Source organism: Xiphophorus maculatus, chromosome 7, assembly GCF_002775205.1.
Source record: "Xiphophorus maculatus strain JP 163 A chromosome 7, X_maculatus-5.0-male, whole genome shotgun sequence".
NCBI lineage: Eukaryota > Metazoa > Chordata > Actinopteri > Cyprinodontiformes > Poeciliidae > Xiphophorus > Xiphophorus maculatus.
In genome coordinates this window covers 21,657,406-21,680,611 of record NC_036449.1, presented here as the reverse complement: position 1 = coordinate 21,680,611, position 23,206 = coordinate 21,657,406, and the positions used below count along the sequence as shown (strand labels likewise).

The following is a 23,206-nucleotide window of genomic DNA, read 5'->3' as shown; positions in this document are numbered from 1 at the left end:
CACACCAGATTAACACTGTACTTTGAGATCAAGAGTCATTCGGGGTCTTGGATGCATCATGGGGAAGAAAGGTTTAAGTATATCCGTCCTGCAGAGCTAAAGCCCCCTTCAATTTAAATTAGTCACCGTCATGTCATTGATTAGCGTTCCAAAAAAATTTCACCAAGCAGCTGCAACAAATAATCAGAGCACCATATGGAAGCTCATTGCATAAAGAAATTGTAACTTTCTGGTCTCCCAGCTGGGGAAATACACACACGCATCCAAATTGCACCCAAGCTTGACTATGCAGGATCTCAGCTGACCAAACGAGATTAGTTTCAGGCTGCAACTTGAAACTGTAACACTTTCAAACATAAAGTTTGTTATTAGCACTAAGGAAAACGAGGAAAAAAACATGGAAATTTTCACAGCTTGTGTGATACATAGTTGCACCATGACTCATAAAAACTAACTCCAGGCTTTAGAGGATTAGTCGGAGTGATTTCTCCAATAATTCCTTGAATGCTTGAACCTACAGTCATTTGAAAATGAGCTCCACACACCACTCATCTACTAATTAAACAATAAGTTCAACAATATGTCTACAATATCCATCCATCCATTTTCTAACATCCTCATCCCTAGTGGGGTCAGGAGGGGTGCTGGTGCCTATCTCCAGCTAACGTTCCAGGTGAGAGGCAGGGAACACCCTGGACAGGTCGCCAGTCTGTTGCAGGGCAACACAGAGACAGACAGGACAAACAACCATGCACACACTCACACCAAGGGAGAACTTAGAGAGACCAATTAACCTGACAGTCATGTTTTTGGACTGTGGGAGGAAGCCGGAGTTGTCTACAATATGTCTAATCAATTTCATGAACAGCATGAATTTGAATGGTTTTTAGTGAGATTTGACACATAGAATGTGATTAGCACACGACATTCAGACTGACAATAAAAGAAAATGTCATTAAATTATATTTCTTTAAAAATGTCATTATCCATAAACACTTGCATATGAACACAAGCTCCCTTTCGAAATGCATTCACATCTGAGAAAATGCTTTGTATCAGATCAGTTACAATAATTTCTGGCAATTTAGTCAATTTTCAGGAGGTAGATTCATCACTGTCTTTTTCATCCATCCCTCCGTATCAAATGTAAAGGTTGCTGCTAAATAAAGGACAGAATGCCTCAAATAATGTAATGTATGTCACAGTTATGTAACATAATGTAACAATTTCACAATGGCAACACCAGATATACTGTCAAATAGATGAGCAGTAAGAACAATTGGCAACACCAGCCCTTCACAAAGTACACCCACTCCACTCCATCTCTGCTGTAGGACATAATTTTGCAAACTTAATATGAAACCTACTCCACAGCTGCTGTTAGCCATGTGTCCCATTACATATATAATCATTATTGTCGCCCATATGTCAAATTGTGTCAGGGACTTTGTAAAAGGACTCTGGCCCTGTGTCACACTGCAAGAGTCAGCATGGAAGAGAAATATTTATACCTGCCAGACAGATAGACTGATGTTTAATTCATTGGTTTCAGACTGTAGCCCTGCTGACCCTAGATTGTAGAAGATGGAGTCTTCTCCGGGTTTATAAGCTCTCATTAACGGCCAGTGGGGACCCACTCCTCAAATTGGTTCACTTGCCTGCTTGTGGGACCTTGTCCGTATAGTTACGAATGTGTTTGGGTGTTTTTAATAAAAATGTCGCTGTTTTCATCATCAAAGCTGTTTTATACATTAGTAACAAAAAAATTACATTCCGCTGTTAAAATGCAAGATGTTTGCAATAACAAAAGAAAAACCCCAAAAACCATGAAAAGAACATTAATGTGATATACTTCTAGTATAATTCTTCTGAAAAACAACAAGACTATTCAAGGGAACATGTGATACACAGGAAAACTGAAATAAGCCTGCATAGCCTTAAATTAAAACTTTGATTCAATTCCAATCAGTTGAATCAAAACAGGTCTTTTAGGGCCAAGATCCATCATCAGTTGCAGAGAATTATATAGGCCTTTACAATAAATATATCCTAAGTTCATAAACAAATATATTTCATAAATGAAATTCAGCTGTTCTAGTAGAATTTTCTGGATGTTTGTTCATTTGCATTCTTTACCTAAAACCATGATTTACTGGCTACATAAGATCAAAATCATCCTACTGCACGAATAGTCAGGTGAAGATATTAAAAATATTCTTATATTTACATAGCCCAATGTAATCTCAATCCTGGACCCTTAAAGCACACGGCCCTGCATGTTTTAGATTTAACACACCTCATTCAGATGATTGCAGTTCAGAAAAAGCCCATTTTGGCCATCAATTGAAATCTCATTCCAATACCTGCATTGTTTACAGCAGCGTTTCCCAATTCCGGTCCTCAGGCCTCCCTGCTCTGCATGTTTTAGATGTGCCTCTATTCCAGAGCAGCTGATTCAAATGATTGCATGACCATCAAGTGCTGCAGAAACCTGTTGATCACCCATATATTCAATCCAGGTGTGTAGCAGAAGGGAAACACCTAAAACATGCAGGGCAGGGAGGCCTGAGGACCGGAATTGGGAACCACTGGTTTACAGCACAGACCTGTGCACTGCATATTATAAATGTACAAAAGGTATTAAACTCAACATTGTGCACATGATTGACATCATTCTACAGACGTTTGAAGTGCTTGAACTGAGAAAAATAAGGATAAACTGATTATGTGATGGGAGTCGTTCAATCTGTGCTTGTAATTCCATAATTATCAATCACTCTTTTGTACAACTTGTGTTTCCAAATAACACAATGTTAAAACGCTCTTGGTCCATTGCCCAATATTTAACATTTCCTGGACTGTTGACTGAAATTCACAAAAGTCATCGGTGCATTCTTTTTTGTAACAAAATCTCACAACTATTTTGATCTTTGTTTTATTTGGTACTTTACCTATGATGTAGATGTTCAGATATTTTTTTCTTTTAATATCACTGACAGTTGTCACAAGTTAATGCAATTATAACAACCTTTTCAGGTTTGGTGAGAGCTGCATGATGAAAAATCCTAAATGGTGACTTTTGGGAGAGGTTGTGTGGGTATACATTAATATAGATTAAAAGCTGCAGATGAGCAAGAAAAGCTGTATCAGAACCAAACACCAAAAGGAAAAGAAAAAACTAAGGTGATCTGAACTGAATCCAATACGTCATATGATCAATTGCATCGAACAAATTGGCAAAAGCACCATAATAATTCACACATGGCACAATTCTTAAGCTTTCTTGCAATATTTTTCTTTTACCAAACATATGACTTTTAATTTAAGCAAAATATATTATGGAAGAAAAATATGTTCCGACGGCCTTTCTGCTTGTCCTTGTGATCCTTTAAAAAAAAAAAAAAACTTTCCCTTTGTACATGCCTGTTGAAAGTAAAGCAAAAACAGATGGGGGAGCTAAATTAGCATTCAGTCACTCCTGTTTTTTGTGCCATCTGTTAAAAAAAAAAAAGATGACACCCTCAGATTGCAAAGCATAGATGAAAGGTTTTGTACTGGGTCTAATTATCCTGCCAAAGCTAGGGCTTCTTGGCTTTGTTATGGTACTAAAAATCCTGATTTTAAAATATAGGTTTTACTTATATTTACTAGTAATAAGTTAGTAAAATTGCTCCAGATAAATAAAATTTAGAAAAATAAATCTACGTAGTGACTGACATTGATGTGTAAAAAGCTATAGGGCACAATCATTCCACAATGACAAGACATATTCAGTCTGTGTGAATAGGCATAACATACAGAATATGCTATTAAGTAGATTAACACAACTTTACATCATGCATTTTCCTTTGGCTTTCTCTGGGCTGTATATATTGCAGACTTAAAAAACGCACCACAGAAACCTGAGCCGGCATGACGCAACCATCAAGTAATTAATTTTGGCCCAACCCAGGAGCAAAATTTTGGGTTCGGTTCAGGTAGGGCTTGGGCCATAAACTTAAATCTAATCTCTATTTAGAACTGGGGTGATGTTCTCTACTTTCCTAGTTTTAGTGAGAATGCGAGCAGCAGTGAATGGATTAGCTGCAGATGTCTGTCTGACTTTTTAGATGAGCCTGTGAAAAAACTGTTGCAGTAATCTGATTAAAGATAAACGCATGGATGAATTTCTCATGATCTTGCTGAGACATTATTCCTTTTGTCCTGGAAATGTTCTTCAGGTGATAAAAGGCCAACTTTAGCTGGAGAAATTATGGTATATCCATCCACTGATTTATTCTAAAAATCTGTAAAAATCTGTTCAAGACCAGAGTGTGTGATTGTTGCCAGTTTAAAATGTTGAGTGAAACCAAAGTTTTGAAGTACATCACACAGATTTTTTACCACTCTCTCTCCCATGATTAATAAACAGTCATCAGTATATATAACAGATAAAATGTTCCTACAGTCATTGGAGAAAAACCTGCTGCGTATTTTGGGGTCTTGCAAAAGTTTTTCCACATTTTTCAATGGTACAACTATGAAATGCACTACATCTATTTTCAAGAATTTATGTGGTAAACATAAATGTAACACAATGATAAAGATGAAGGAAAAATGCATACATATCTACCAAAATACATTGCAGTTTGTTGTAGCAATATGTCAAAATGTAAAAAAGTTGAAGGGGTCTGGATACTTTTACCACCACTATTGTCGTTCGCGCTTGTTCCATGTATTTTATAGCTGTAGCATCCAAGTACCATAGACATCCTGTGGCTAATGATGTAAGCAGCACAGAGATAAATTTAGTGAGACAGATGCAGGGGTTCAACTCTGGTACCACTACCTGATTTGCATGAAATCCTGTTAGCTTGTCAGTCATTAGGATGTGTTTAAGCTCACAGTATCCTGACAGCTGAAGAAGTCCCCCTACAAAGGAGTGCAGTCATGCTCATATATCAGAGGGGAGAAAAAAGCAGCCGCAGTGAGTTGGCCATGGATCAATTTATATGTAAGGCTGCACCATGATAAGACTGGGAAAGTCTTGTCAAGGTGCAATACAAGCAAAAGCAAGTCACCAAGGAATGCTCAGCCAAAAAGTCACTCAAGTGGATATTTTAATTTTAACTTGTTTATGAGAATAATGTACAAGTTCATTCATGTCTGAAGTGCTAGTTGGAGCATATAATACTTACATCCCCAGTCTTAATTTAATGACTCGTATATAACTTCACATTTTGTGCACATGCAAAGTTAATTTTGATAGTCTTTGACTGCCTTTTGCAGAAGTAAGCAATTCTATCTGTCTGTTTGTCTAATGCGTATTAATTTCCACTTCACACACATTATGCAGTTAAGAAATTGCATGTTGAAAACAGAAGAAATTAAAACCAAGAGCATAAAGGTACAAAATGCAATTAAGGAACAAAATCCAAAAGAATTCAGCTTAACAGCAGAGGACCAAACATCAAGGTTAGAAGGACAGATGAAGTGGCAAAGGAATTTGGTACTACTATGAAACTGATAAAACTTCATTAATGGTTATGTGACAGCATATTTTAAAGCTAGAAGAGCTAAAAAGCCGTAAAGCATGAAAAATAAACAAATCACAAAAAAACATTAAACATTTAGATTTTGTGATTAAACAGTTTTCAACCACTTTTTTGGCATCGTCTGTCAACAAATTACAGTGTAAACAATAAAAACGTAAATTTTTCAATAATTGCATGTAAAGACTTGCAGCAAACTTGTGATTAAATGTGAAGGTTGGAATTATTCAGCAAAGACTCATATAAAACATTATGATCAAAATAAGCAATTGAAAATGCATGGTCACGTACATAATGCACAATCACTTGCATGAATTTTCCAAAGCATTTGGAGCTTGGTAAAAGACATGAGAAACAGCTTTTTGAAGTGCACAAGGGCATTGAGGATTGAACAAGTAGCTTTGAGAATTTCAATTCTGATCTAGAAAATGTACCAAAGTAACTGAGAAGAACTGTAGGTGCATCATGATTTTATCATTTTACTTGAAGTGAAAAGTAGATGCATCTGCTAAAATCCAAAATGTGCATTTGTGAAGTACATCAATATTAAAGCGGAAATGAAAATAATAATAATAATAATAATAATAATAATAATAATAATAATAATAATAATAATGATCAGTTTTTAAAATTTGCCTTTATCCAAAGTGGCGAACAAGTCATGGTCATTTTATAGGGCAATCTGAATCTCAATATTGTGCTTTTGGGGAAGTTGGCAATTAAACCAGCAAGCCTCTAAATAAAAAGGTCAGTCTGACTCGTGACATAAATTCACAAATGAAAAGAGCTATAAAGACATAATATTTAAATCTTGCCAACAGATCATGTTCTGTAATAGCAGTCAAATAAATTATTTCTTCTTTGGCATATTTTGAAGAAAGTACAGCTTTTCAATTGCTCCATTTTTTTATTACTTGAGATAACTCAATTAAGCACATGTTTATGAGCAAACAGAGGACGCATGAAAAAAATATGCAATGTTTCATAAGTAGATGCATAATGGAGATAATATTATGTTTAACTTTAAACAGATTTTGTTATTAATCAGATGTTTAAATTATGGACTGATTCCTGTAGTAACACTTGACTAGGATATGATGTCATGTATTTATCAAAAACAATTACGCTTAATGTTCAATACATGGACATTAATGGAATGCATAAACAAGTCCCCAGAAAATTAACGAGTAATTAATGATAAACCAACCATAAAGACTGCATTTTAAATGTAGGAAGTTGAGAAGGTCCCAGTGAACATTATCTTTAATCTCAAAGCATCCATACTTACTACATTTTCTTTAATGAGCACAGACTGCAATAAAATCAGAAAAAATATTGCACAAAAGTACTGTGTATTGAGTTCAGCAACATTACAGTAGATGTGAAATGATCACTGCAATAAAAGTTAAAAGTGAAATATTGAGTCACTTCTTTTTTCCCTACATGGTAGAAAACATCATATCAAAGGAAAACAATGTGCAGCAGCTTGCTTTTCTCTGGCACCAACTACTGAGTGTAAACTGAAAGATGTGTTAATGCAGTAGAAAAAGAATACATCTTGTAGAGTAGCACTGTCATTGTGTTCTTTTAGAATAAAACGTTTCTCGCTCCAGTCATAAAGCACTTCTTTCACTCATAGTAGAGCTAATTAAGCAAAGTGAATTAGAAATAAGGCTGAAGTCCAAAAGCAAAAAGAGGGAAGAAATAATCACACTTCAATAGAAATAAATTAGAATGTAAGACAAAAACAGGTGACAAAGGACTGCAATTAATTATTTATGCAAAATCACCAACATAGTTTGTGCTTCTGACAGGTCAATGCAGCAATCAAACGGTTGTCTTAATTGCATAATTGTTTGTAAACTCTAATATGTATTTTACAATTTTCAGTCTATGTAACTTTGAATCATGTCCCTATTTGGCTGCTATATTTTGATATTCAGCTGCAAAAATTTAAGTAGGGCAGAAACATATGACCTTTGCCTTAGGGCGACCTCTCTTCACTGAGGTGGAGTAGGTTATGCGTTTCTGCTTGACTGTGCAGCTAAATTCTAAAGCTAAATTCACTGACCCAACATGAACTGTTTCCCATCAGTCATTGTTATTTTATTAAATACATTCTAACTACAAATAGACCAGGACAAAACATTGCTGAGAATGACTTTGATTGGTTTTCAGAAACTACACTTCTTTACGTAATACTATCCTGTTCTCTTCAATTACAGATGTTTCAAATGTTTTTGGATTTATATACTCTCCGGTTTCAATTGTTAGAAAGCAAACAAAGTGAAGCTCCAAGGGGAATGCCCAACGAGTTAAAGTTCTATGATTTTTAGAGAGAAAGAGCAATAACTAGTGCCAACAAACACAAATGTGTAAGTGTGCATACAGTATCACAGGTACACATACAGTCACCTCATTTGTACCTTGTTGCATCCACTTTTTTTTTACTTAAAGGATTACAAATCTTTTGCTCTTGAATATGGCTCTGTTTATTGATTCATAAATAACGATCTGCAGTCAGTTCAAGTTCACTTTTGTCAAATTTAAATTTCTTAATTAAACCAAATCCACTCATGAACACACACATTTGAATAACTTCTTTGAACAACACTGTATTATAGTGCTGAAACGATTCCTCGAGTGATTCTAGTACCTCGATTATGAAAATTTCTCAAGGAAAATTTAACTGCCTCGAAGCTTTGTTAAATTATATTTTATTATTTAGCGCACCGTGTTCCGGCCGGCAAATTACTTGCGTTGCCCAGCGCTCTCACTTCTGCCTGAATTGTTGACAAAAGTTAAATATTAGCTGCATAACGACCAGTTTTCAAGTTCGGCCTGGGAGGATTTTATTGATTTATGATAATGTCTGGGTCTTTGTCATTTTTCGGGGGACCAATAAGCATCCTTAAAGTGACTGGTGCGATGCCTGGAGTACGGCAGCTTTTCTCCTCCTGGAGCTGCTGCCTGGTGGCGTGTTCAGAGAAAACAGTGGGGAAGAGCGCTGCAGGTGTATTTAGGTGAGTGGATAGACTGAACACTACGGACGGCTGCGCATTAGATAATTAACGTCAGTGTAGCTTTACGGACAAACCAGAAAATTTATTTCATATCATCCTGGTCTCAACAAATGGGTGATGGAGCTCATCATGACGGTACTTAGCTGGTAGATATTTTTGTGTGTGACAAACAAAGGTGTTAAGTCCCGTTGCTAACAAAAACACAAAAGCTATAAATGTCTGGGCAACGTGAGAGTTCATCTATTAAATTGACTTAAGATTAATGCATAAATGAAAAGCTGGAGTATAGACATTTTTTTATAAGCATATTTGTGAGCCTGCCTCTTTATTATTGAATTGAACATAATTTCAGATTTTTGTATAACTTTTCTTCAGGTTAACTTAGAAAGTGAGCTGTTATTGTTACAAGTTAATTTTCTAAACTACAGAAAAGTTATTGTTAGGGAAGCTCAAATGTGAAAAATTGGACTGATGTTGATATCCAATAGTGACACTGCTGTTATGTTAGATTTACCAATGTTTTACTTTATCTTTTTTTTTTAATCCAATTATTTGATTAATCGGAAGAATAATCGATAGATTACTCGATTACTAAAATATTCGTTTACACCAGCCCTATTGTATTATAATACTATGTACACTGATTTAATGACATGAAATTCTGACTACAAGGGATAAACAGTTCAACTTTCATACTTAAAATGCCCATGTTCCTAATGCAAAACAGAACATGCCATTACAATGGCTGTAATTAAGTACTTTTAATCTGTAGTGACATCCTCTGTGAGGTCTTTAAAATGCAGAAAAGGAGAGAAAGGTGAGGAACTTGCAGAGACTTACTGGTTTGTTTCTTAGATCTTATGCATGTGTGCACACTCCCACACACACTCATCACACCCCTGAACTTTTCATTTTATTGTTAATTTTCTTTACAACCTTGAGATACTCGTGCATCTGGTTTAGTGTCTGTGTTGATTATTGCTCATTTGGGCATTAATGTCAGGGCTGGTGAGACTAATAGTTTGTTCATAGTACCAGAGTTAGGGTAATAGGACTATAAAACTGTTCCTCCCCCACACTTATCACATGCATGGCTGCAGCAGTTTAAAATGGCTAACTGAACACACAACAGTACAGTAAGGTACTCAATTACAAACAAAGTAAGAACAACAAAAAAAAACAAGATTTGAAAAAGGTGAAGTATATCAAGCTATGGAAGCTAAATATTTATGAATAAATCTGGCAATACCTGCTTTTGGATTATACTTTACTGTGAAGACAGATAAAATGAGAAAGAAATTAACTTATAGAAAAGCACCATATTTTTCCTGAACGCTAAATGCCAATTACTTAATTGAGGTTTTGTAGCAAGCTTGCAAATCCCACCTTAGCACCCTCACTAAATACATACAGTTCTGTATTCTGGCCTAAAAACTTTCACAGTAGCTCCTTGGAGACTGTGTATTTCCACCTCTCAATCTCCAAAGGTGACCTTCAGTCATTACTGAATTGGAACAGCACAATACTCTCTTCCCCGATCTCACTATTCAAGCTGTGAAAATGCAGAAAACAGCTGAAAAAGAGTAATGTGTAAAAAAGTACACCTAGGAATAGGTGTTGGAGATGGGTGATGAAAGGGATGATGGGATGCAAATGGATGCATAAAGTGTTTACACATGGCTAATTTCATCCTGTCAATCTTGCCAGAGATTGAGGACAGTAAAAACAGTTGAAAAATTGGAAAAAGGAAAAAAAGGCGATGCATAGTTATGAAATAACTGAAGGTTACTAAGTAAAACCAGGGAAAGAAGAGCTTTAATCTTTTAGTACATTTAGTTAAATTATCCACATTTATTGTAGTATATATTAAACTGAGTGTCTTGGAAACATAATGATGAGAAGAAAATTAATCATAGGTTATATTATGCTAACCTTTAACATTTTACTGATAATGGGTGCTCTTTACATGAAAGGCCACGATGTACACATAAGACCACTAATACTCCCAACACTGTTGCACATATCCCTTATATTTCAGTGGCCTAATAAGATATATCACCCAAGTTAAATAATGCTCCAGCATCATTTCCTTACACTTTTAACTGTGGCATATATAAGTTCATCACCTGATAAGCCAGCCAGACAAAGACTTTTGTTAAATAATGCCAAACCATTATGCTTGATGAGCCCCAGAGTCACTCTGGCCATGTTATCATGCATGCACATTACTGCTATAGCATTTACTCAGCTGTTATTCAAATACTGCAGCAATATCCTGATAATACCACTGCCATTTTAAATGATATGCAAGATAATGCAAGACTGATAAGTCTGACTTAATAAAGATCTATTCACCTTGTGATGCTAGACACATCAAGCTGAAAGAGTTGTGACATCATGATCTACTTTCTGATTAATTAGGCTAATAGGCTAATAATTATCTTACCCTGTGGGTCACTCATATTTGAACTTTCCAAGTCCAATGATCAGTTGATTAATAAATACCAAAAAAAAAAACAATAATGGTGAATGGTGTGAAAGCATTAAAATAACTTTATGTAGTTGAAAGTTATTTCAACTACGTAAAGTTCAACCTTACGTAAGGTTCAGTGAGGTTCAGTGAGGTTCAGTAAGGTTCAGTGTTCAACCTTACGTAGTTGAACACTGACTCCAACAGCACCGGTCCCAATACATGTGAACTATTCAAAGTAGGAGCACATTCAACCCCACATTTTGTAGTCATAACACAACAAAGTCAGCCGTTTCAAGGATTCAGAACACTAATCTAAGCAAATCATGAGTGCAAAGAGACCATCTGCTTATGAAAGCATATGGTTACATAATGGTATCATCAAGTTATTTCCATAACAGAACTCACTTAATACTTTAGTAGCGGTACATTCTGTTGCTTATTCCACACAAACTTTCTACATATCGAAAAAATCTGTGTCAGGATGGTTTCTAGAGATCTAACTATGCTATTGTATCACATATGTTCTTGGACATTCCTTGTACAAAGCTGCATACCTTTGAGATAAAAATGCAAAATATTAATGCAGTAGTACAATGGAGTCTCCCCACTATTATTACAACACATCCTATTTCTTTAGCTGTGGAAACCAGACAGCTGATGCCGTTATGGTCAGATGTCTATGTCATGTTTGCATCAGATTCTTTTGGGTGTTCTTGTTATCCAGTTTGGGTGCTTCAGTCTTTGTACTGACTGGAATCTTTATCATATCTCTCAAAGCATTTCTGTGCATTTCTGGTATGGCTTAGTCGTCTCTCAGGAAATGCTTTTGCTTCATCTACAAGAATCTGCAGTTGGTATGTGTCAAACTAATATATATATATACATACAGACACAATAATTTATGTTGCATATTTATTTATCTGAGCTGATGAGAACAATGAGAAAAGGATGAATTTTGGGATCAGCTGAAAGGTGATGCGTGAAAAAGACATGAAGGAAATGAGGGTAAAACCTGATGAAAATTTCAAGTCAATCTATTTTTGAAATGTGCCACAGTGTGTGGGAAAACGGGATATGCTGATAGACATGAAAGGCAGCTACTATTGTATAGATGCGTTTAAAATTGCATGACTAGGCTGTAGAGGATTTCAAAAGAATTCAAATGCAGGGTTCAGGCAGAGTTTAAATTAGAATACTGCACCACTGCTCATCTTACACTCTCCATAGAAACCACTGAGAAAAGTAGAAACACGCAACTCCTCATCCATCATAGAATTTTGTTTTCTTTTTTCTTTTACTTTTAATGAGATTATTTTTAGATGTTTCATGTTTTAGGGACCCGAGTACCTTGTGGTAAATTAGCATATTATCTCATATTCTAAAAAAAACCCACCATGTAGGTTTGTTAGACTTTGGCCATATTCAGCCATTCTATAACTTTCTAAAAACGAATCTAAACAGCCTAATTATTTACTGGCTGTTGGGAAACCTTCAAAACGTATTTTTCTGGGTCAGCATTCATATACCAACAATGCTTCTAATAAGAACATTTTACATCCATGCAACAACACATCTTTTGAAAGGATTGGAAAATGGAGAATACAAAAATTTTCTTCAGCATGTGAAAAATGCTTACCTAAAGAAATGAACAAGAATAAAAACATATTTAAACAATTGGTCAGCAATATACAGTAGTTAGTGGACTGTAAAATGAGAAATTAGTTTTGCAAATGTGGAAATGACTTTAATCTGAAGAAATGTAAAGAAATATCTCTTGTTTTGCTATTTTGGGCAACTGAAAGATCATTAGGATTATTGCAATTTTGCATACTGTTTTCATATTGTTCAATCATAAACACGGACCTTAACTTGACAAGTAAAGCAATAGTGCTTTATATGTCATTATTGATTCTTTTATGATATATTGGTGATGTTGATGCAATAATTTTGATATTTTGGTCAATCCTGGTAGGCTTTCCCTCTGTCTTCACCATTGGTGGATAGTGGCTTTCACTGTGTTTCATTAAAGTCCCAAATGTCTTTCTAACCCACAACAAACTGATTGAGATTAATGACTTTGTTTATAATCTGTTGTTGAATTTCATCCAGGAAACAGGTCTGTGTATGGCCAGTTTCCAAAAACAAAAATTGTGGCTAATTACAGTTATTCATGACTAAATAAGGCACACGGTGTTGGTTTGGATGGCTTTTTTATCATAACGATTGAATTTAAAATTTTGAAAAGGCATTGTTATCTATGTGTGTTATCTTTGTCTGTTATCAAAATTTATTTAATAGTCTGAAGCATTTAGGCATAACCAAAACAACCGTGTATGGTAAGAATAGAAGAGTATACAACATGTATGTCTCCTCCCTCAGGGTCAAGAACCTGATGCCTATGGCAAGCTATGTCTCCCTTATACTTAAACTAATCCAGATATCCTGGTGTATGTTGTAAATGTTCCTGTTCATGGCAACTGAATTATGGATGCAATATTGACTCTTGTATGAGGGCTGGACCCCTTAATCTGAATAAACAGACATAGCTCTCACCTGAAATTGACAGTATTGTGAGAATATGTGCTGTGGTCAGCACTTGTAGAAAAGCAGTACTGCTTGAGGTCATGACACAGCTTTGTATACTGAATGCAGAAAGGAGACTTCAGTCAACTACACGACTGAATCTCAAAGTTACACAATTCCCAACCTTAATTTGCTTTTTCCATTTCAATAAACTCAATTATGCTGTAAATATTTTCTAGTCAATTTTAGTAATTGAGTCACAGCCTTACATCAACACCTAACACATTATGACAATGGGATTTGTTTTGTTTATTAATTCAGTTAATAATGTAGATCTTGGTGTTTAATAAGTGGAGCTTATTAAAATGTAGATGAACAAGTTTTCTCTAGAGTTTGAACCTTACAATCACTGACGGCTGTAACAATATTTGAAACCTAAAATTGTTCATGCCTAGACTTTAGCCTTTAACAGTTGTCAGCAATTAAGAGAACTTGCAAGTTGCTGACAGAAGGAGAGAAACAAATTGTGACATAAATATCCAAAATAGAGTAACTAACAAGATTTGTACTTAATTTTTATTAGAGGAAACCCAGTCCTACATTAGAAATTTTGTTAAAATGAGCAAAGGAAATTTTGCAGATTTTTTTTTGTTTGTTAATTTAGTTTGTAGTCATTGTGCAAATTGGTAATTCCAACCCCTATTTCATGTAAACTAACTAACTTGCATTCTTAAGTCCTTAAGCATTGCATATGTGTTATGCAGATAACTGAAAAAACTTTCAATTCTATAGTTTACATGCCTCACATAAAGACACTGGTTTACAGTTAACTATGTAGTAAATACATTTATAAGAGTCTGCTCCACTAAATCTCAAGCTATAGTTCTTCGCTAGAAAAAGGTGTATTGCTTCCTCTGCTTTGGTGGTCACTCTTCGACTCGATGACAGGAGGTAAACTAGGTTTGTGTCTTGTTCAAAAGTAATGGCAGAATGGATTGGAAGATGGATAGACAGACGGTGGTTTTGTGTACATCACTGAAGACGTTAATCCAATCTGTTGTGGTGAAAAGAGAAAGAGTTGCATCACAAAGTGAAGATCATGACAGCAAGAACAAGATCCTGCGTGCAATGAAATGAGATTCCAGTGTACTGTAGGATGTATAGACCTGCTTGTGAGACCAGGAGAGACGTTCTAAAATTACAGGCGACCATGGAGAAGAACTGCTGCTACTCCACATTAAAAGGTGATTGAGGCTTTTAATAAAAGCACTTGCATATCTGCATGTGGAACATTACCGATAAATAGATGGGCCTTCAGTCACTGATTGACTGAAGGTCCATATAAAAAATTTCCAAGAATGGTGCAAATTAATGCATAGCAGGTAAGAAATGAGGAATTTTCCCCTTTTTATCCCCCAAAACATCTGACAAAATGGCAAAAGTACAAAAAGACTATTTCAAGTAAACATTTTGCCATAAAATTCAAAATCCTTACCACATACAAACTACCGATATTCATTAGGTCTTCTTATTTTCTCCTATCTATACATATTACCAGATTTAACCTGCAAGACCTGCCCAAATATACAATTGCTCTTTAAACTGTTAGCAAGCAAACTAGTTTGTGCACTCTGGTAAAGACTTTTTTTGAGCTACTGCTTCATAAAAGGTGAGCATTATTTATTATACACAATTTTTTTATCTATAAGGATACAAATTTGAGAGCAGTTTTTCTAGATGCAAAAATGTGTATGGTCAGCAAACAGGAGAAAGACCAAATGCACACCTTCATTTTCTCATTGATTATCCCTGCTAATGTGCTAATCTAGCTTTCTATTCTTTCTCAGTAAAACACTAGCCTCATCAAGACCCAATTAGCTCCTTTGAAGCTCACGGTGATCCATCATAACACGATAGACACGCTCATCTTTTCTCCTTAGTGTAGCAACATGCAGTTCCCTGTTCTAGTCGATACACCTCCCTTGCGGAACTACTGCAGAATAGTGGTCTTCCTTCGATCAATAGCTAACAGAAATGAATGCATGAATGAAGCTCACATACTTATTCATTAGTAGTGGAGCTTCATAAAAATAAATATGTATGTGGGATTTTGATACCAAAAACAAAACAAAAGTTACGACTTTAACACACTATCAGCATTAAGGCAACTTTAGTTCTATAAGAGTGACAGTTTTCTGAAGTTTTTTCTGAGTTATCAAAGATTTTCCCCAAGTTATTTTTGCCAAGCCTAAGTCAAGTTTCAAGACTCTGTTGCCTGAAATTACTATTCCAACATTAGATGTGTGCCATCCAATTTGTCTAAAACACAGAATAATATTGAATTTACACCATTATACTTAAGACTAATTTAACTTATGAACATTTAACATCTTAGCATTTTCGGAACAGGAGTTTTGTTTACCTAATCAGAAATATGGTATGGATATAAGAAATTGATTAATACCATTTAATGTTGAATTTGTGAATTAATCAAAAAGTCAGTAGTTTTATTTTTAAGTGGTATTGTCTTTTTATTGACACACCTGTTAATTCTCATGCACACATTGTGTATTCCTGTACTATCAAGTGGTTTTACAGGTCATAAGACATCCAGTTTGTCAAAACTTGAAAAACGAATAGTTATGTTGACTTCGTAAACCCCAGGGGAAAAAAAAAAATATTTTTTATAAATCAAGTTTTGCTGTGGTGATAAAAAAAAAAGAAATTATTTTTACCTAATTTTGTTTTAAAACTGCAGTAGGTAACTTTGATATAACTTTTTTTTTTTTACACATTTGTAAAAACTATCAACATGTTGTGACTATAGCACGAGACAAAGACTTTTAAAATTGAATTCCTCTGCCTCCTCCATGTGGTCCTAGAGCCATCTCCCGGTCAGCAACAACCAATCAGAGCCAGGGGGAAGGTCTTAGCGCTGTCAGTCACCTTCGTGTGTGCACAATAATATGTATTGTCCAACTAGAAGATATTATCAAGACTGCATGGTAAGAGGAGGATCTGACAGTGATTGAATTCAACCAGACCATTTAAAAACTGATAAGAATTATTGCTGGACGTGAAACTGCTGAATCTAATGACTGGATGTGGAAAAAAAATGAGACTTCTTGCACTTGTTCTAGACATATAATCAGTGAAAAAAAAATAAATACCATACAGTGTCCTAAAGTGACTGCATGACTGGTCGGAAATTTGAAGTGGCTGTGGTTTATGAGGAGATTATGTCATTACCACTTTTCTGCTGACTGAACGTCCCAGGAGTGCCACGCTTAAATTTATCAATAAAGTATGAACTATTCTGGCCAGATTAAACAGTGTCCTTGTTCCACTTTAAGTCAGTTAAAATAATGACTGTTGTGGAAAATATGTTCAGGCCTCGAGGTACTGAGGGAAAGTAATGGCTTAACTAGGGTAGAAAAATGAACTCTACAGAGTCTACTATAAATGAAACTGTAGTCTAAATAACAGGTAAACACAGTAAAGCATGAAACAGAATCTGAGTAAGCACAAGGATCTTCTACAATGTGAAAAAAGAATTAATACGAACGTAATCAAAACCTAGCTGAAAAAACAGAACTAAAGTCTTTCAGATCACTATGCATGAAGCTTTTAATAAATGATGCAAGCAACATATCATTCTGAAATAAATATAACATGAAATGTATGCAAGTCAAGGCTCCTGACTAAAGCCTGCATTTACCATAATATATTCAGCATTCAAATGATCTGCTATGCCTGCACCACAAAGTCAGGCTTTTATACACACAGTTTTTTTTCTTTCTTTCTACAAGAACCTTTTTCTTTCTTTATAGCTGTTCTTATGCAATGATGGTGTAAATGTTACCAAAGTAACAGGGTGTTTTGACAATATCTGAATAAACTCTGCTTAGAGTGTTTTTAGTGTGAACATGCTGAAATGTTGCATCTCTGCATTTCTGAGTTTTTGTGGGTTGTTTTCTCCTCCATCCATCCATCGCTTTTCTATAACTTGTATGGCCATGGGCTATCCCCAATGGTCACCGGGTGAGAATTAGGGTAATACTGTCATGGGGCAAGATAGAGACATGCAGGACAAATAACCACGCACACACACACACTCGCACCTTAAAGCAGTTTGTAGTATTCAATTAATCTAACAGTCATTTTTTGTACTGTGGGAAATAGCCAAAGAACCGAGAGAAAACACACATTTACACACCCCAACATGTAAACTCCATGCTGAAAGACACCCTGCTCTTTATTTAACCCAGGTCTTTCTTGCTGCATATCAACAGTTCTACCAACTGTGCCAATATGCAGCCCTGCTTTCTTTTTTGTTTATTTTAAAAGAGACAAATTAACAGCAACTAGTTCACCTTAAATCTGGGAATTTAAAGGGGCTCTGAAAGCTAGCTGTCATCTTTGTACCACGAAAGTAAGTCACATCAAATTGTATGAAATTTGCCCTGGGTAACCAGCAAATAAATAAATCAAAATGTGTGGGGTGATTTGCTGTTGTGATTTACACAAGCAACCTTGAGGTTTGAAATTATGGAAAATTTGATGATTATTATGAGTAGCACAGCATAGGACCAGCTGTGTTGTCAGTGGTTTTCCCTCTCCATCTGCTAACACCACAACTGAGATTACACTCTCCCACTTCACTGGCTGTTACTTCCTGAAGACACATGCATGCACAAATTTAGACAAATCCACAGCTGTTCTTGGGCTGTTTATTTTTAGGACATTTGATTGATGTGGCAATAAGTCTTTCCATGCCTTGACAGTTGAGGCAAATTAAAAAGTTCAATATATGGAAATGGTATTCAAACAACCTTTTGTAGACTAAAATGCTATAAACTTTATATGAATATTTTAATATTTTTTCCTTTGTAGACCTATTCATCAACATTTAAATTGAAGTTTTAGGGATGTTACTGTACGTGCAAGTGAATATATTTATGTTGGTTAATATCTTTGGTCAGACTGATATTTCTAAAAGCCCATGAGATTAAAACTGAATCCTATTAACTTACTTTCAGTTCAATTGTTTTTGAGTCGTACGCAACAGTTGAAACACTTGTCAGGGGTCTTCAAATCCAGGCCTTGGCGCCGGTGTTCTGCAGTGGGATTGAACACATGACCTAATTACTCAGATGAATATTGTGTTTCTGTGACGGAGGAGCCGTCAAGAGCTGCGACGTAGTCATAAAATAATGTCCGTGTCAACGTGCAACATGCAAGCACACAAACATTCGCACAACCGTGCAGACAACTTACTTTTTTGTTTCAGGTCAAACTGGCGCGGTGTTCCTGCCTCGGTTATCACATCCATCCTAACTTGTAATTTTCGGTGTCAAACATTTTCCGGGATCAAATTTTCGAACAGGGCTATTTCCAGATTGTGGCGCACCAGGGGGGGGGGAAGTCACGTGATGGCGTAATGATGTCATCAGGACGTATTGAGTGTTTTCTATTAAATTGAGCATTGCATTTTAGTCACAGGTTTGTTTATTTATTTATTTCTAAGTGCTACGGTTATTTCATTTTGCATATTTGATAAGAGTTTACTTGAGTTAGAAGTGATTTTTATTTTTTTTATTTTTAATCTTCTTGTAGGCGGAGCTTGTGGCTATAATAGGTGCTCTGCACCTTATAGCACCTTGTTTCTTTTTTAAATCTGCATTGAACGTAATTTTGCTGTATACCTTCATCTTTGTTCACCTAAAGACAAACACACTAAATATCACTGAAGTGAACTATGGCATTGGCCAATCATTTTTATTTATCCAAGTCATAATAGAGTTTCAATATGGATTTGTTAACGTGATTTAAATATATTTCACAAATAAAACAATAATACAAGTAAGAGATTTTTTTAAGGAAAATAAAAAACAATAACTAAGTTTTAAAAACATACATGAGATCAACACAAATATGTGGTGTGTGTGTGAGCGTATGTGTTGTGTGTGTAAATAAATGTATGTAAAAGCCTTGAGAATTAAGCATCAAATGGTGCAACATTTTTAAATAAATGTTACAAACCAGTAACAAAAAAACAATAATATCACAACATTACAAACATACTGATTAATCTTGGTTCTGCACAACACAGGAAGATAAAAATTAACCATAAAGTTAAAACACAGTTTCAATACAATTAATAAACTCAATAAAATTGCACAACTAAACTTTACAGACAGCAAAACCCTGAAAAAGTAGTCATTTGAGTCAAACTTCAGCTAACTTCATAGATAACAAGAAATGCCAGTGATGTAAGCGGTAGAGCATGAAACCTTGAACTAGTGTGAGTGAGCTCACAACAGCACCTGGCCTCCTGGGAATACCGGCTAGAACAACACTTTCGGAGAAAGTGCTTTCCTTTTTATTTTTCTCCTCAGAATATTTTCAAATCACATTGCCAGGGGTTTGAAAAGAAAGTCAGCGGGCAAATATGAGCCCAGAAGACATTATTTCTTTCCAGTAACAATTTAGTTTCTACATCTTTCCTTTTAGACATAAAGTCTTTAGCCTGAGTAGGAAAAATAGCTACTGAAAGGGAGATCTGGACATTTTCTTGTTTTGGAACGGTAACTAATTAACACCAAACAATATCAAGATAAAAAACAAAATTCAATTTATAATTTGTGTCAAACAGACCTCACTCAAGACATTAGTAAGCCGTGTTATTATAAATGTGGGGGCTGCATGCTAGTGGGGACAACTAGAAGGATTGCATTGTTTGCAATGAGATGAGGGCTTATTGCTGCAGAAAAGTCAGGCTGACATTACGTGATACTTGTTAGAAAATACCACAATTAATGTTCTGAATCAACGCATCTGTTGCTCTTTTTGGTAAAAAAGTCCAAGTCCACATGTCCATCAGGATATGTACACACAGAGGCACATAAACACACACTTTCACTCTCCTCTCTTATTGGTATGGATTCATTAAAATCCACATAATTATTCTGTTAAATTTCTCTCTTTATTATAATTTTGGTTTTAGGAGTTTTGTACAGAATAATGTGACACATAGTAAGTTGGTGTGTAGTGCCGCATTAGTTGAAAGCAGACAAAAAATTGTTTACTCACACAAAGTATTACAATTACTTGCCATCCTAAGAGCATTCCCCTCAGCTTCACACCCTCCTGTTTCATCTTACAGCCGAGGTATTTTCCCTTCATTTAATCCACAGGCAATTGTTTCTCCTTTCTGCTACAGTAGACAGGGACTTGATGATTCCTGGTAAGAAGTGACTCTTTGCTCCTATCTGTTTGGGAGGAGAGGTGGATCATACAAGTCTCTATTAATCCCCTGTATCCCACTTCCCCAAGGAGCAACTTCAACGTCCAGGCATTCTGGGATTGGCTGGGTTTTTAGTTTCTCCCTCAACACTGTCCTTGCATTGAAGCGTTAACTCTTTGCTGCTATCTACCAAAGCCACGCTGGCAGTTCAGAGTGTTGTGATCATAATGTTGGGGAAACACAAGCTTCTGTCCAGACTGACTTCCCATTTCAAATCCAGAACAACTTGTTCAATATTTACCTACTTTAAAGGTAAATATTCCTTTAAAGGAGGTTTCATTCTTCAGCACACTGATATTACCAGTGCACTGATAATATCCAGAAGATATTATCAGCTTGTGCGTCCTTATAATATATGCCTAGAGTAGTGTTTCCTAACCATGGTCCTCAAGACACACTGTTGTGAATGTTTTAGGTTTTTCTTTGCTTCAGCTCATGATTTTGATTGATGGCTACTTAACAGGTGTTGGCTGAACTGCAAACTTCTGAATCAGGTGTATTAAAGCAGGGAGACATCTAAAACATCAAGGGCAGTGTACCTTGAGGACCAGGGTTGGGAAATGCCAACAAAAAAATTTGTAAATTAAATCATTCAGATTGATTTAACTTCTTATTTATGAACAATTGTGATGATACTCCGAGCAGAGATAAGGTGCTAGGCATACCTTCCTTGGGAAAAGCTTGTGCATCCTGATAATATGTGCCTTAAAGATGAAGGAACTCACATGAGGAGAAAATTAAGTGTTCTCCACACCACTCCTTATGATCTTGTGGTGTGGGCAAAATACCATATTGTCACCTTCGCTAAGTCATTTCTTGCCAAAAGTGATTTTGGCAAAAATCAAAAAAAAAAAAAAGAAGGGAAAAACAAGCACCATCTTTTTTTTCCAAAAGATGTTTTAGACAAAACCATCACTTTTGGCAAGTAAAGTGATGTAGGCCATTATTTTAGGAAGGTGACAATATGAAGATTTTCTGGAAAATCTTAGATCCATCATCTCTTTAGCTCAGTTTCATCTTTTCTGCAATTCTCCAGTTGAACCATTGGCTCTGTTTAGCCATTGCAATTGACTTGGTATGCTCCTGTGCTTCTCCCTTTTCCCCCTCCTTCATAACAAGATGGCTTGTTTGCGTTGGTGCGGCCAAATGCCACCAAAGAGCATTGGGAAGAAAATCTACTTTGATTGCCTAAATAATTCACATCTGAAATGAAAATCAGACTAAACATTGTAAAGACTGTCGGGTCATTCTTTCTTCTTGTTGCCACATGAAAAACTGTAGTTTTATGTACGGACTCATGAGGTTTCATAAGCAGCATGACAATTCTTGGTGTGGTGTGTTAAAAGTCCTGCACCAGCAGCTCTAACTTACCTATCTCATTTAGTACAGGACTTGAGCAACGTGGATGTCCAAGTTACTGTTTTTTGTTTGTGCTGATCAAATATTTCAGTTTTTACCAGTTGCTAATGGGGATTTTGTAAATTGTGAAAGCCAACATGGGCCTTTACACTAAACTGAAACCCACCAACTTGTGTAAAAAATTTCTTCTTCTTCATCAAGTCAAAAGATTATTACCCCTGCTATGGTTTGCTTCTCAGATATCTGTTTCCTTTGCTTAGAAGGACATTTATCCTGATTACTAGCTAAGAGTAATCAGAGTATTTATACAACATATCATCATGTTGTTAGAAATTAATTTTGGTAATGTTTTGATTTCTGGAAAACAGTATGTTCTCCAGAAATGTACAAAAAATGTTACGCATTTGTTATATGCGTAACTCTACTTTATTTTGAGCTGTTTATGGCATCACTGCATATTCATCAAAGTATCCTTCTTGAAACAACTGCATTGCAATCAGCCTAATTTTAAATGCTCCTAAGGAGAAAAAAAGAGAAAAGAACACCCTTCTCTGGCAAGAAAGTCAGTTTGAGGAGTGTAGAGCCTATGCCTATGGTATAGAGCTGTGAATGACTGTGTAAACTCCTGTGAAGTGCCTATTTACACACCAGTGTCTCAGGGGCAATGTCAAATCTAATGCTGATTGAGCCTTGCCTCTCACACTCCTGCTTCAAGTTGACGGCATGCCAATGAGTTGGGCTTCAAAGTGTGTGAGAGAGAGAGAGTGAATAGGAATGTTTGAGCTGCAGAGACAAGAATAAAAGCAAGTCATCATTTGCCACATAAAATGATTGCTGTCTTTGTAGTGCTAATATGAAAATGTTGGAGTAACTTTAAACTTACAACATGTAATCCAACAACAAAATAGGAACTTTGGCAGAACAAGAGTTGCTTAAAGGAAGGTCCTATAAATATTAAGAGCTGTGTTCTGAACAGCATTCACAGCTATAT

General features: G+C 35.7%; 1 long non-coding RNA gene across 2 annotated transcripts in view; it reads right to left on the bottom strand.

The window, feature by feature from the left end:
• The window catches only part of LOC111609359, a 65,172-nt gene extending 46,239 nt beyond the window's left edge, over positions 1–18,933 (bottom strand). For both annotated transcript variants that reach the window (XR_002753087.1, XR_002753086.1), the window contains exons 1-2: positions 18,828–18,933; positions 18,584–18,667 (exon numbers count right to left, since the gene is read on the bottom strand). This is a non-coding gene — a long non-coding RNA (uncharacterized LOC111609359). The remainder of the gene's footprint in view (positions 1–18,583; positions 18,668–18,827) is intronic.
• Positions 18,934–23,206: the final 4,273 nt, after the last annotated feature.